The sequence below is a fragment of the Arachis ipaensis genome, chromosome B9, assembly GCF_059453495.1.
Source record: "Arachis ipaensis isolate K30076 ecotype BB chromosome B9, ASM5945349v1, whole genome shotgun sequence".
NCBI classification, from domain to species: Eukaryota; Viridiplantae; Streptophyta; class Magnoliopsida; order Fabales; family Fabaceae; genus Arachis; species Arachis ipaensis.
The window spans coordinates 43,466,107-43,479,378 of record NC_142444.1 but is presented as its reverse complement, the minus strand read 5'-3'; the positions used below and the strand labels follow the sequence as shown (position 1 = coordinate 43,479,378).

General features: G+C 38.2%; 1 non-coding gene and 1 pseudogene across 1 annotated transcript; one reads left to right on the top strand and one right to left on the bottom strand.

Annotated features, from left to right (window-relative positions):
• The first annotated feature begins 581 nt into the window (after positions 1 to 581).
• On the top strand, positions 582 to 688 carry LOC148544476 (small nucleolar RNA R71). Its single transcript, XR_015900666.1, has one exon. It is a non-coding gene; the product is annotated as a small nucleolar RNA R71 (small nucleolar RNA).
• Positions 689 to 10,168: 9,480 nt separating this feature from the next.
• LOC148544475 (uncharacterized) lies at positions 10,169 to 12,777 on the bottom strand (annotated as a pseudogene).
• Positions 12,778 to 13,272: the final 495 nt, after the last annotated feature.

Genomic DNA, 13,272 nt, shown 5'->3' with positions numbered 1-13,272 from the left:
GATCAGAGATTATGGTTGCTAAGTCAGAGAGGCTCTGCTTAGAATTCTCTGTCTGTTGCTCAGAAGATGATGGAAAAGGTTTGCTATTGCCAAACCTATTTCTCCCACCATTATTATTATTAAAGCCTTGATGAGGCTCCTGTTGATCCTTCCATGAGAGATTCGGATGATTTCTCCATGAAGGATTATAGGTGTTTCCATAGGATTCTCCCATGTAATTCACCTCTTCCATTGCAGGATTCTTAGGGTCATAAGCTTCTTCTTCAGAGGAAGCCTCTTTAGTCGGATGCAGCTTGCATTCCAGTCAGATTCTAAGAAATCATATTGACTTGCTGAGTCAATATTTTATTCTGAGCCAATATTGTATTCAGAGTATCAATCTCAAGAACTCCTTTCTTTTGAGTCATCCCATTATTCACAGGATTTCTTTCAGAAGTGTACATGAACTGGTTATTTGCAACCATTTCAATGAGTTCCTGGGCTTCTGCAGGCGTCTTCTTTAGATGAAGAGATCCACCAGTAGAATAATCCAATGACATCTTGGACAATTCAGATAGACCATCATAGAATACACATAAGATGCTCCATTCTGAAAGCACCTTCTTATCAATTGCTTGTATCTTTCCCAAGCTTCATAGATGGATTCACCTTCCTTCTGTCTGAAGGTTTAGACTTCCACTCTAAGCTTGCTCAACTTTTGAGGTGGAAAGAATTTGGCCAAGAAAGCATTGACCAACTTTTTCCAAGAGTTCAGGCTTTCTTTTGGTTGTGAGTCCAACCATATCCTAGCTTTGTCTCTTACAGCAAAGGGGAAAAGCATAAGTCTGTAGACCTCAGGATTAACCCCATTGGTCTTAACAGTGTCACTGATTTGCAAGAATTCAGCCAAGAACTGATGAGAATCTTCCAATGGAAGTCCATGAAACTTGCAATTCTGTTGCATTAGAGAAACTAATTGAGGCTTAAGCTCAAAGTTGTTTGCTCCAATTGCAGGAATTGAGATGCTTCTTCCATAGAAGTCAGAAGTTGGTGCAGTAAAGTCACCAAGCATCTTTCTTGCATCTCCACCATTGTTGTTATTTTTGGCTGCCATGTCTTCTTCTTTTTTGAAAATTTCTGTAAGGTCTTCTCTAGAGTGTTGTGCTTTAGCTTCTCTTAACTTCCTCTTCAGAGTCCTTTCAAGTTCGGGATCAGCTTCAACAAGAATGTTCTTATCCTTGTTCCTGCTCATATGAAAAAGAAGAGAACAGAAAAGAAGAGGAATCCTCTATGTCACAGTATAGAGATTCCTTTATGTGAGTAGAAGAATAGAAGAATAGAATGAAGAAGGGAGAAGAAGAAGAATTCGAACACATAGAGAGGGAGATGGTTCGAATTATAAGAAGAAGAGAAGTGTTAGTAAATAAATAAAATAAATAGAGAGTGTGTATTCGAATATTAATCTAAAAGAAAAGAAAAATATTTTTGTTTTTATTTTAATTATGAGTTAGAATTCGAAATTTAAGAAGGAAAATAAAATAAAATTAGAATTGAAAACAATTAGTTAATTAAAAAGAATTTTGAAAAAGTGGTTAATAATTTTCGAAAATTAGAAGTGGAAAAGTAGTTAGGTGGTTTTGAAAAAAAGATAAGAAATAGTAAACTTTTAAAATTAAAACAAACAAGTCAAGTGGTTAATTGAAAAATATTTGAAAATAAATTTAGAAAAGATAAGAACTTAGAAAAAGATTTTGAAATTAAATTTTGAAAAAGATATGATTTAAATTTATTTTGAAAAAGATTTGAAAAAGAAATTAAAAAGATTTGATTTTTGAAATTAAAATTGATGACTTGACTAACAAGAAACTAAAAGATATGATTCTAGAATTTAAAGATTGAACCTTTCTTAACAAGAAAGTAACAAACTTGAAATTTTTGAATCAAAACATTAAATGTTAGCAATAATTTCGAAAACTATGAAATAAAATGAAGAAAGAGATTTTGACAATCAATTTTAAAATTTTTGAAAATATTAAGAAGAAAAATGAAAAAGATTTGATTTTTGAAAAAGATTTGAAAAGATAAAATTTTCAAATTGAAATTTTGACTTGACTAACAAGAAGCAACTAAATTTTAAAATTTTTTGACAAAATCAACTCAAAATTTTGAAGTTTATGAGTAAAATAAGGGAAAGATATTTTTTTTATTTTTGAATTAATGATGAGGAGAGAGAAAAATAATAAAAAGAAACAAAACATAAAAATTTAAGATCAAAACAAATAATGCATGCAAGAACACTTTGAATGTCAAGATGAACACCAAGAACACTTTGAAGATCATGATGAACATCAAGAACATATTTTTGAAAATTTTTAAGAAAAGAAAGACATGCAAGACACCAAACTTAAATTTTTTTTTATATATTTAGACACCATGAATTCGAAAATACATATGAAAAATAACAAAAGACACAAAACAAGAAAATCACAAGATTAAACAAAGAAAATCATCAAGAACAGCTTGAAGATCATGAAGAACACCATGCATATATTTTCGAAAATTAAAGAAAAAATTAAAACATGCAATTGACACCAAACTTAAAACTTGACACTAGACTCAGGCAAGAAACACAAAATTTTTGGTTTTTATGGTTTTATTAATTTTTTTTTGTATTTTTTGAAAATATTTTGGAAAAATAAAATAAAGAAATTCAAAATTTTTAATAAGAATTCCAGGATTCGTGCAATGTTAGTCTAAAGCTTCCGTCCAATAGAATTAGACATGGCCAAATGGCTAGCCAAGCTTTAGCATACCAATTACAGACATGTCCTTTCAACAATAGAAAGTGGAAACCTTGGTCCAAAAGATTAGACATGGCTTAACAGCCAGCCAGGCTTCAACTTATCTTAAGAAGCTCTAGAATTCATTCTAACTCTGAAGAACAATTTTTTTTTTTGTTTTTTTTTCGAAAATAAAAAATAAAAAGCTTAACATAAAATAAAATTACCTAATCTAAGGAACAAGATGAACCGTCAGTTGTCCAAACTCGAACAATCCCCGGCAACGACGCCAAAAACTTGGTGCACGAAATTGTGATTCACACTTTTCACAACTACGCACAACTAACCAGCAAGTGCACTGGGTCGTCCAAGTAATACCTTACGTGAGTAAGGGTCGATCCAACGGAGATTGTCGGCTTGAAGCAAGCTATGGTCATCTTGTAAAACTCAGTCAGGCGGATTCAAATGGTTATGGGTTTTGATAATTAAAAGATAAATAAAACATAAAATAAGATAAGGGTACTTATGTAATTCATTGGTGGGAATTTCAGATAAGCGTCTGGAGATGCTTTGTTGCTTCTGAACCTCTGCTTTCCTATTGTCTTCTTCCAACCATGCGTGCTCCCTTCCATGGCAAGCTGTATGATCCTCTCAGATGAAAAATACCAGGTACGATCTCTACACGGCTAATCAACTGTCAGATTTCTCGTCTCGGATGAAAAATACCAGGTACAGCTACTGCACGGCTAATCATCTGTCGGTTCCCGCTAGCGTCAGAATAGGACCCTTGTCCTTTTGCACACTGTCACTGTGCCCAACATTCGCAAGTTTGAAGCTCGTCACAGTCATCCCTTCCCAGATCCTACTCAGAATACCACAGACAAGGTGTAGACTTTTCGGATCTTATGAATGGCTGCCAATGGTTCTAGCCTATACCACGAAGATCCTAATCCCACAAACTCAGTATGTGTATTAGAGACCCAAGAGAATATACTCCGGCTGTCGTCCAATGACTACGTTGAACATCATGTAGACCACTTTGTGATTGTCAGGCACGCGGATCTTGGCTAAGCGAGTAACGAAGATAGTGGGTGATTGTGACGGGTCACCCCTTCATTCTGACTTAATTGAATTAAGTACGAGAGTATATCTTGGAGAAGAAGTATGCATTAATTGAAAGAAAAACAATAGTACTTGCATTAATTCATGAAGAACAGCAAAGCTCCACACCTTAATCTATGAGGTGTAGAAACTCTACCGTAGAAAATACATAAGAGAAAATAGTTTAGGCATGGCCGTGTGGCCAGCCTCCAAGTCCTAAGATGATAAAGTTCATCCAAAGATGTGTTCAAAAACTACGAATACAATAGTAAAAGTGCTATTTATACTAAACTAGTTACTAGGGATTACAGAAAATAAGTAACTAATTGCAGATAGCGCAGAAATCCACTTCTGGGGCCCACTTGGTATGTGCTTGGGCTGAGCATTGAAGCTTTCACGTGCATAGGCCACTCTTGGTTTAAGTTTAAAAAAAAGTCTTTTTGGAGCGGTAATTCGGTTTAAGTTTTAAGCAGGCTCATATTTTAGTATTAAATATTTTAAGAGTCATCGTAATACCCGAGCTATCATAGTGGTGACGAGAGGGTTTTTCTATCGGTAAAGAAATATAAAAATATAATCACGTTGTAAGTATAGCTTCTAAACCAACAGAAAATCCTTTCGTACAAACGTTTTGGTTGTCACAAGTAACAAACCCCTTTAAAATTGATAACAGAAGTATTTAAACCTCGGGTCGTCTTCTCAAGGAACTGCATGGAGATGTTCTTATTATTGGTTATGAGTTTTGTAAATTGGGGGTTTTGAAAGTAAGGAACAAGTAATTTAAATGACAAGTAAAATAAATAAATAATTGTAAAATCAACTCTTGGCAAGGTATAAGAACTGGAATTCCTATCCTAGTTATCCTTATCAATGGTGATGATAATTGGGTTTTAATCCCACTTAGTTAACCTTTACTAAACAAAGGAAGGTCAAGTGGACTAATCAATTTGATCCTCAGGTCCGAGTCAATTCCTAAGGAAAGACTAGAGTTATTGGAATTCGATTCAATTAGCAAAAATAACAATTATCAATCACGATGAGTTGATAACTCAAGATTCTCCAATTAATCAATTAAAGTCGAGAATATGAAGAGCTAAATCATAAATCTGAAATACCTCAATTGCATTAATAAAAGAAAATCAATCTAAACATAAAGAGTTCATAAGCCAATTCGGCAACATAAGTAATTAAATGAGAGCATTAAAGTATCTGAAAGTAAAAGAGAATTATAAAGTAAAAGAGATATTGAACTTGATAAAGAGTTGAAATACTAAATCCTTTAAGAGGAATCCTAATCCTAAAACCTAAGAGAGAGGAGAGAACCTCTCCCTCTAAAAACTACATCTAAACTATGAAAAGTGAATAATTGAAGACCTCTTCTGAATGGATGCATTCCCCCACTTTATAACCTCTAATATGTGCTTTCTGTACTTGGATCTGGGCCAAAAAGGATTTCAGAAATCGCTGGGACCGTTTTCTGCAGTTTCTGGTGCGTAGCGTCTGTCACGCGTCCGCGTGGGTCACGCGGTCGCGTCATCTGGGAGTTTTCCTTATCACACGTTTGCTTCGGTCACGCACACGCGTTAGCTGCGTTCTGCTCAAGGCGCGCGTCCGCGTCAGTCACGCGTTTGCGTCGCTACCTCTTCGCGCTAGGCATGCGGCCGCGTCGTCCATGCGTTCACGTTGCTGCCAGTTTCTTCAAAAACTCCATTTTGTGCTTTCCTTCCAGTTTTGTATGTTTCCTTTCCATCCTTTAAATTATTCCTGCCTTAAGAGATCTGAAAATACTCAACACACAAATCATGGCATCGAATGGTAATAAAAAGGTAATTTAAAATAATTACTTTTAAAGCATAGGAAACATGTTTTTCACATATATCACATAATAAGGAAGGGGAAATAAAACCATGCAATTTCACATGAATAAGTGGGTGAAGGGTTGAATAAATCACTTGAATTAAGCACAAAATATATCATAAAATATGGGTTTATCAACTTCCCCACACTTAAACAATAGCATCTCCTCATGCTAAATCCAAGATAAAGAGTAAGGTAAGGTTAAAGTGGTGGAATCTCATGCAATGCAATCTATTCTAAATACAACTACCTAAATGAATCATGCAATTCTAATTGTTATTCACTTGTATATAAAGCTTACATGTAGTTAAATTAATTCATATCCTCAAGGAATCATATATGCATAGCCAAACCTTAGATAATCTTAAAGCACTTTTACAATTGAGATGGGTAAAAATATTTCACAAACTTGCAAGACAATTAACAATTTAAGCAGAGATATATGGTGATGAGCTATTGAACCCTCACTGGATTTTATGTTTACTCTCTAGTCACTCACTGTTTATTGGGTTAATCACTCTGTTCTTTTTCTATCCTTACTTTCTATAACTTTGTTCTTCATCTAACCAATCAACAATTATGGAATACAGACATACAAAAATCATGAGGTCTTTTTCAAGGTTGTAATGGGGCTAAGGTAAAGGTAAGGGTATATGTATAAGGCTAAGTGAGCTAATAAGCGAATCCTTGATTAGTCTAAGATCTCACCTAACATACATACTTTATATATTTTTAGAGCTTCTTAACCTAATTGCCCAAATTCTCCCTCTTTGTATTGCAAACTCATGCATTAATTTTAATTTTTGAAATTTTTCTCCCGTGTGCATTGACTTTTTTTATTTTGCTTTTGGGGAATTTTTGCATCCCCTTATTTAAACACTGAAAATAAAATTTTTTTTAATCAATAAACATGGTAGTTTAATTATTTTGATTTCACATGAGTATGCTTCCCAAATTTTGTTTTTCAAACAACTTATTCTTTTTAAATTCCTACTTTGTTTCTATCATCCCATGTTCCCATAAAATTCCCCACACTTAAACTATACACAATTTCTATCTTAAGCTAACCAATGATTCAACTTGGGATTTTTTTTATTTTGTTTTTCTGCTTAAGGCTAGTAATGTGGTTCATAGAACAAGAAAGGATTAAAAAGCTCAAGGGGGCTAACAAGGGTGATGTAAAAGGTAGGCTAATTTGGGATAAGTGAGGAAAAATTCAAATGATGGCCTCAATCATCTCTTGGTATGTATCTATACTCTATAATTGGACATATAGATTAAAACAAAGTAAAGAACATCAGAATAAAAAAGAAGGGCAAAACACACAGGAATAAAAATTTTATGGTTTGAATGTATCCATACAATTAAGCTCAAAACTCACAGGCTGTGTGTTCTCCAGCTCAAAAATCATATATCAGTTATATATGTCATGCAAGTAAAAATTAAGAGTTCCCATTATTCTCAATGTAATTTTTTTGGGTGGCCCTTAAAATCTTAGTGTTGTTCCTTGATGAAATGTTGTTAACTAACTAACATGTAATGCTATATATACAAGGTGTGTGGATTGTTTTAATTTACTAAAGTCTCTAGTTTACTTCCTTTTTATTTTCAATTAAACCAAACTATCATATGCTAAAAGGTTAAATTATACTAATTAATCCACATATTCTATAACTAATTGGTTTAGAATTGCAAACCAAACTAAATGGCTAAAATATGAACTAAAGTGCAAAATGCGGAAATAAAGTGAAAATATAGTAAAAGAACAATGTATAAGTACTAAAAAATAAAAATAAAAATAAAGATAAAAATACAGAAAAATAAACAAAATAAGATAAAAAGAGTCTGTAGTGGTTCACCAAAAAATACGCCAGGGATGGCGACCTCCCCACACTTAAAATAAAGCATCATCCTCGATGCTCACTCAAGCTGGGTGTGAAAGAGTGTCATCACCGGAAGGATGGGCTGCTGGAGTCTCGGTGGTGGCCAGAGGATCTGCAGACTGGATGAGGTAGGAGGATCTGTCTGTTGCAGTGGAGGTGCTGACTGGAGAGGGATCTCTGGGTTTGTGGCCTGAATCTGGTGAGGCTCCTCCTGCTGTGGCACAGCCTGCTCTGGTCATGCCTGCTCAGCCTCTCTCTGTGCATGTGTCTCATCCTCATTCTCGTCCGCCTCCTCCTCAGATGGCTCTGATGGTGTGTCGGGCTCGGAGGGGATTTCACCGCCAGATCGGATCATCAACTTGAGGTGCTCATAGCGTCGCTTGTTGTGATGCTCAGATCTCTCATATCGCCGCCAGTTGCAGTGCTCCATCTGGTCTAGCTGCTGAAATAAGCGGTGCACGAGGTGGTAAACGGGCTCTGAGGCAAGTGGAGGTGCAGTGGGTAGGGCTGGTGCAGCAGTGGAAGAAGAAGGGGCAGCTGAATATGTGGCTGCCTCACCAGAAGCGGTAAGGAATGGAGGTCTGTGGCCTAAAGCCTGAAACTTCCTGCTGTGGGGAATGATCTTCTTGCAGTCTGCAGCAGGCGGCTTCTCATCAGCCAGCTCCCAAGGCACGTCAGCTCGACAGCCGAGCTGCGTAATCAGATATAGAAAAGGGAGAGTGCCTCTGACATGGACCCTGGCCATGTAATACCAGATGAATCGTGGAAGATACAGGTCCTTACACTCCATCACACACCAGAGGAGGGTGATCATAGCAGTAGGCAGCTCCGTCTCATGAGTACTCGGCATAACAAAGTTGCTCAGGATTTGATGCCAGAGCCGAGCCTCATCATTTAGATACATCAGCTTGATTCCCTTAGGTATTGTTGTGTTCTTTCCCATGACCCATGGGACAGTAGGATCAAGGGCTATCCTCTGCTTGACAGCATCCCAGTCAAATCTCAGAAAACGCATATCCTCTTCAGTCTTTTGGTAACCGTCAGGCTGATCTGACTTAGGCTGAAGCTGAAGAATATCCTCAATGGCTTTCTCAGTGACCAGTATCTGTTTCCCTCTGAGGTGCACTGCATCCAGGGAAGTCTTGAAATAGTTGCAGTAAAACTCTCTTACCCAGGAAGCATTGACCTCTGTCAGGTTTCTCTCCAAGAAGAACCAGCCTCTCTGTTTTATCTGATCAGAGGTGTACTACTGTAGTTCTTCTGGAATTTTCAGAGTTCTCTCCAGGTACAGGTTTCTGGAGGTGGCAAACACTAGATACTTCAGCTTACAGTATCTGTTTGCAAATTTTACTGGATCATTGGCAGTGAGGAGCTGGTTAGCCTTCTCTTGCGGGGTAAAGTGCTTTTTTCACCAGGAGTCATCATGCATAATGTCCAGGATAGACATAGAGGATTCACCTCTTTTCCTTTTACCAGTGGTTGCCTTGCCTTTTCCTTTTCGTTGAGGGTCAGACAACTTGAAAAACAGAAATGCAGGATATAATTGAAGAACAAAAGCAGGAAAATAAGTAGGCAAAATAGAATAATAACAATAGAAGCACATAGTGATAAAAGAGCGGTAGAATTATGAAATAAGTTAAGTATATGTGCATTATGGATTGTAGTTGAGTTAGAAGTCCGAGATGAAAAATCACAATCCAAAATGTAATATAAGTAGAATTCATGTTAAGTAGGAAAAACAAGAATCATGCCTGGAGTTAGAAAGTTAAAGTAAATAGTTAAAAACCAAAAAGAGACGTTTGAAAGTTAAATTGGTTAGGATTGAAAAAAGGGGTTAGAAAGTGAAAATCAGTGAGTTAGGAGAAAGTATGTTAAAGTGAGTGGCATGATAAATGGTTCCTAAGTAACAATAAATTCACAATTTTAAACAACAGTCAACTCATATTCACGCAAGGAAATCAGGTTGTTGATGATAATCATATAGATGCATGAGTAGCAAAAAATTAAAATCTAATCATCAATAATGTAATTTATTAACCAGGAAATCGAAAAGAATAAGAATGCTGGCCCGTGCATTCATGAATTGGTTTGGTAAAAGCTAAGTACTGCAAAATTCAAAATTGCCAAAATCAATACATGAATGAGAAGGAAACAATTTGCAGAAAATTGGGCAGTATTCTGGCTAAAATTGGATGTTCCCGGGTAATAAACAGCAAGCAGAACAGTTCATATAAAGTAAAATAAAGCTACAAATACACATAAGTAATATGAACATGAAAGAGCAGTGTAACAGTAGCATGAAACAGTAAAGAACACCATATGAACAGTATTAACATCACAGCCAGACCAAAATTGCAGAATAGGTAAAACAAGCAACAAGTACGGCACAATTATCAGGCCTAAATCCACTAACCACATCCTAGCTACCTAACCACCTAGAATCCACTACAAACGTGCATCTCTAACTAGCCTAATTTGGAACATAAACTGAAAAATATGCAACTAACTACGAATGAAAGAAAAATGGCATTTGGCAGAACCTGATAGGCGTATGAACTAAGGTAGGGATCAGAGAGATGGCGGTGGCGAAGTGGTGGTGGTGGTGCTGACGTGGCAGTGAAGGGTGGTTGGCGCGGCGGTGGGCGGCTGTTCGGTGGCAGGGGGTTCGGTGGGGTTTAACGGTGGAGGGGGGTGGGTAAGAAGAAAGAGGGTGAGGGTGGTGGTGGTGGGAGGCGCGGCGGTGATGGCACGATGGTGGTGGCTGGCCGCGGTGGGGGCAGTGGTGGTGAAGGGGAGAGAAGAGAGGGGAAGAGAAGGAGGGGAGAAGGAAGAAGGAGGGAGGTGGTCATCGTGGTGGGTCTCGGTGGTTGGGGGTGGTGCGGCGGTCGGAGGTGGTTGGGGGTGGTGGTGTTTTGGTGGGGAGCAGAGAGGGAGCAGAGGGGGGGTTGGGGGGAAGAGAATGGGGGCGAGATGGGGGTTAGGGTTTCGCGTGACTGGGGTTAGTGGATTTGAACCCACGCAAACGTGTGGGGCACGCGATCGCATGACTAGGGTGAAATGGGGTTAACGCGGTCACGTGGTTGACGCGATCGCATGGAATGGGTAAAAGATGAATGACGCGGTCGCGTGATGCACGCGACCGCGTCGCTAAAAATTGTGCTAAACGCACAATTCCAGCGTCGTTTCAGCGCAACTCTCTGTCTCCATTTAGGGTGCCATGCTATCCACGCGACGCGGACGCGTCGCTCACGCTTTCGCGTGGGATGGGTGTTTTGTGAGTGACGCGTTCGCGTCACGGACACGAACGCATGGGCCGTTTTGTGCTAAACGTACACCAGCCGCACGATTCCAGCCCAGATTTCTGGTTGTTGGATCTTTACATCGATTTCCAGATCACGCGTTCGCGTGAGTGACGCGGACGCGTGGGAGGTGTTTTTCGCAACTGACGTGAACGCGTTAGCAACGCGGTCGCGTCGGAAATTTTTTTTATGCAATTATGCAATTATGCAATTATGCAGTATGCAATGCTAATGAATAATATTCAGGTCCAATGAAAATAATATAATATAAAAACAAGCAAAACGAAATAAAATTGAAAAAGAAACGACCATACCATGGTGGGTTGTCTCCCACCTAGCACTTTTAGTTAAAGTCCTTAAGTTAGACATTTGATGAGCTTCCTGTTATGGTGGCTTGTGCTTAAATTCATCCAGAAATCTCCACCAATGTTTGGAATGCCAACATCCTCCGGGGTCCCAAACTAGGCATGTAAAGCTTTTGAGCAGCTTTAAACAGGTTCTCAGGCTCCCGGGGTGACGAATGTCAGAATAGATTCTAGGATCCCAAGCTTTGCTTTTAAATTCGCTTTCGTCCTGACCTATATTCTTCGATCCGGGCGGTTTAGAAATTGTATTCTCACCAAGATGACCAAACCTCTTCCGAGATCCATTCAATTGAACTTGATAGCAATCCTTGCACTTCGAATTGAAGCGTGGAACCTTATTGAACCTTGTACACCAGCTCTGAGTGCGAGCCATTTCCCTCTTACTCTTAAAGCCGCAGAGAGCTCTAAGTTGGTCATCTGTTTCAAGCAAACCATATTCAAGTGGAAAGGTAAAGATAAAGGTTAAGGATTGTACCCACTTGAAGCTTGTATTAGGTGGTAATGGCCTTGGGACAGGTGTTTGCAGTAGTTCTGTAAGTTCTACTCCCTTGTATTCTTCTGTGAATTCCTCCACTTCTTTGCAAAAATCTTCAACTGCAACTGCGTCCTGATCAAAGTCTTCTATGTCTTCCTCGTCACTCAATTCATACGTTAGAGGTTGAGAGAAATCTACCTCAACATCATCTTCGTATTCATTCGGGAAAGATTCTTCTAGCTTAAAGAATTCACTTGCAGATGCAAGTTCATTACTAAGAGAACTTGACTTGTGATTATCATCATTAAGGAAACTTGTGTCTTGGGTTATTCCGTCTAGTTCTTCATAAAATATCTGCTTTGGGGGTTGTGCACTATCCTCCTTAGCATCAATTGTAACGTCCTTGACGGAATTTTCCACAACTCTGGATTCCCGTGGAGGTTCAGCATCTCCTAAATCTTCAATCACTACTTCTTCTTGGATAATTTGAGCTTCCTCCAATTGTTCCAGAACAAAGTTATGCTCCTTACTGCCCAATGGGGTTTCTAGTGTCTCCTTCATACTACGTTTGTCATTAGAATCTCCACATGAAGCTATTGGAGCTCCTTGAGTGTCTAAACGTCTGGAAGAAAATTGATTTATTGATTGCTCCAGCTGATGAAGGGTTGTATGAAGTTGATCTACTGTTTCCTTGAGGCGAGCCTGTGATTCTTGAGGTGATGGATATGGACATGGTACATAGGGAAGTGGTGGTGTTTGGGAGTAATTGGATTGGAATTGGGGTAAATAAGGATCATACGGTGGGGAATGGTGAAAAGGAGCTTATGAGTGTGGTGGTTCGAAGTTATGTTGAGAGGATGGTCTATAAGCATAGGGTGGGGCTTGTTGGTAACTACCAAGAGGTCCACCATATCTATCAGCTTGGTATGCATTGTAGAATGGTCCTTGCCCATGATATCTTAGAGGGTGTTGTTGCCTAAAGGGTTGATCAGATCCTCTTGGCTCCATCGATCTTTGACTGCTTAGACCTTGATGCATATTCCCGTTATAGCTTCCACTCCTTTCAACAAATTTAGAACCAAACTCAAAGCGAGAGGGGTGAGAATTCATAGTAGCTAATAGGAATAAAAAGGAAAAACAAAAACAAATAAACAAATAAAAGAAAAATATTTACAATAACTAATAATAAGGCACACGTTTGCAGTTCCCCGGCAACGGCGCCATTTTGACGAGAGGGTTTTTCTATCGGTAAAGAAATATAAAAATATAATCGCGTTGTAAGTATAGCTTCTAAACCAACAGAAAATCCTTTCGTACAAACGTTTTGGTTGTCACAAGTAACAAACCCCTTTAAAATTGATAACCGAAGTATTTAAACCTCGGGTCGTCTTCTCAAGGAACTGCAGGGAGGTGTTCTTATTATTTATGAGTTTTTTAAATTGGGGATTTTGAAAGTAAGGAACAAGTAATTTAAATGACAAGTAAAATAAAAAAATAATTGTAAAATCAACTCTTGGCAAGGTATGAGAACTG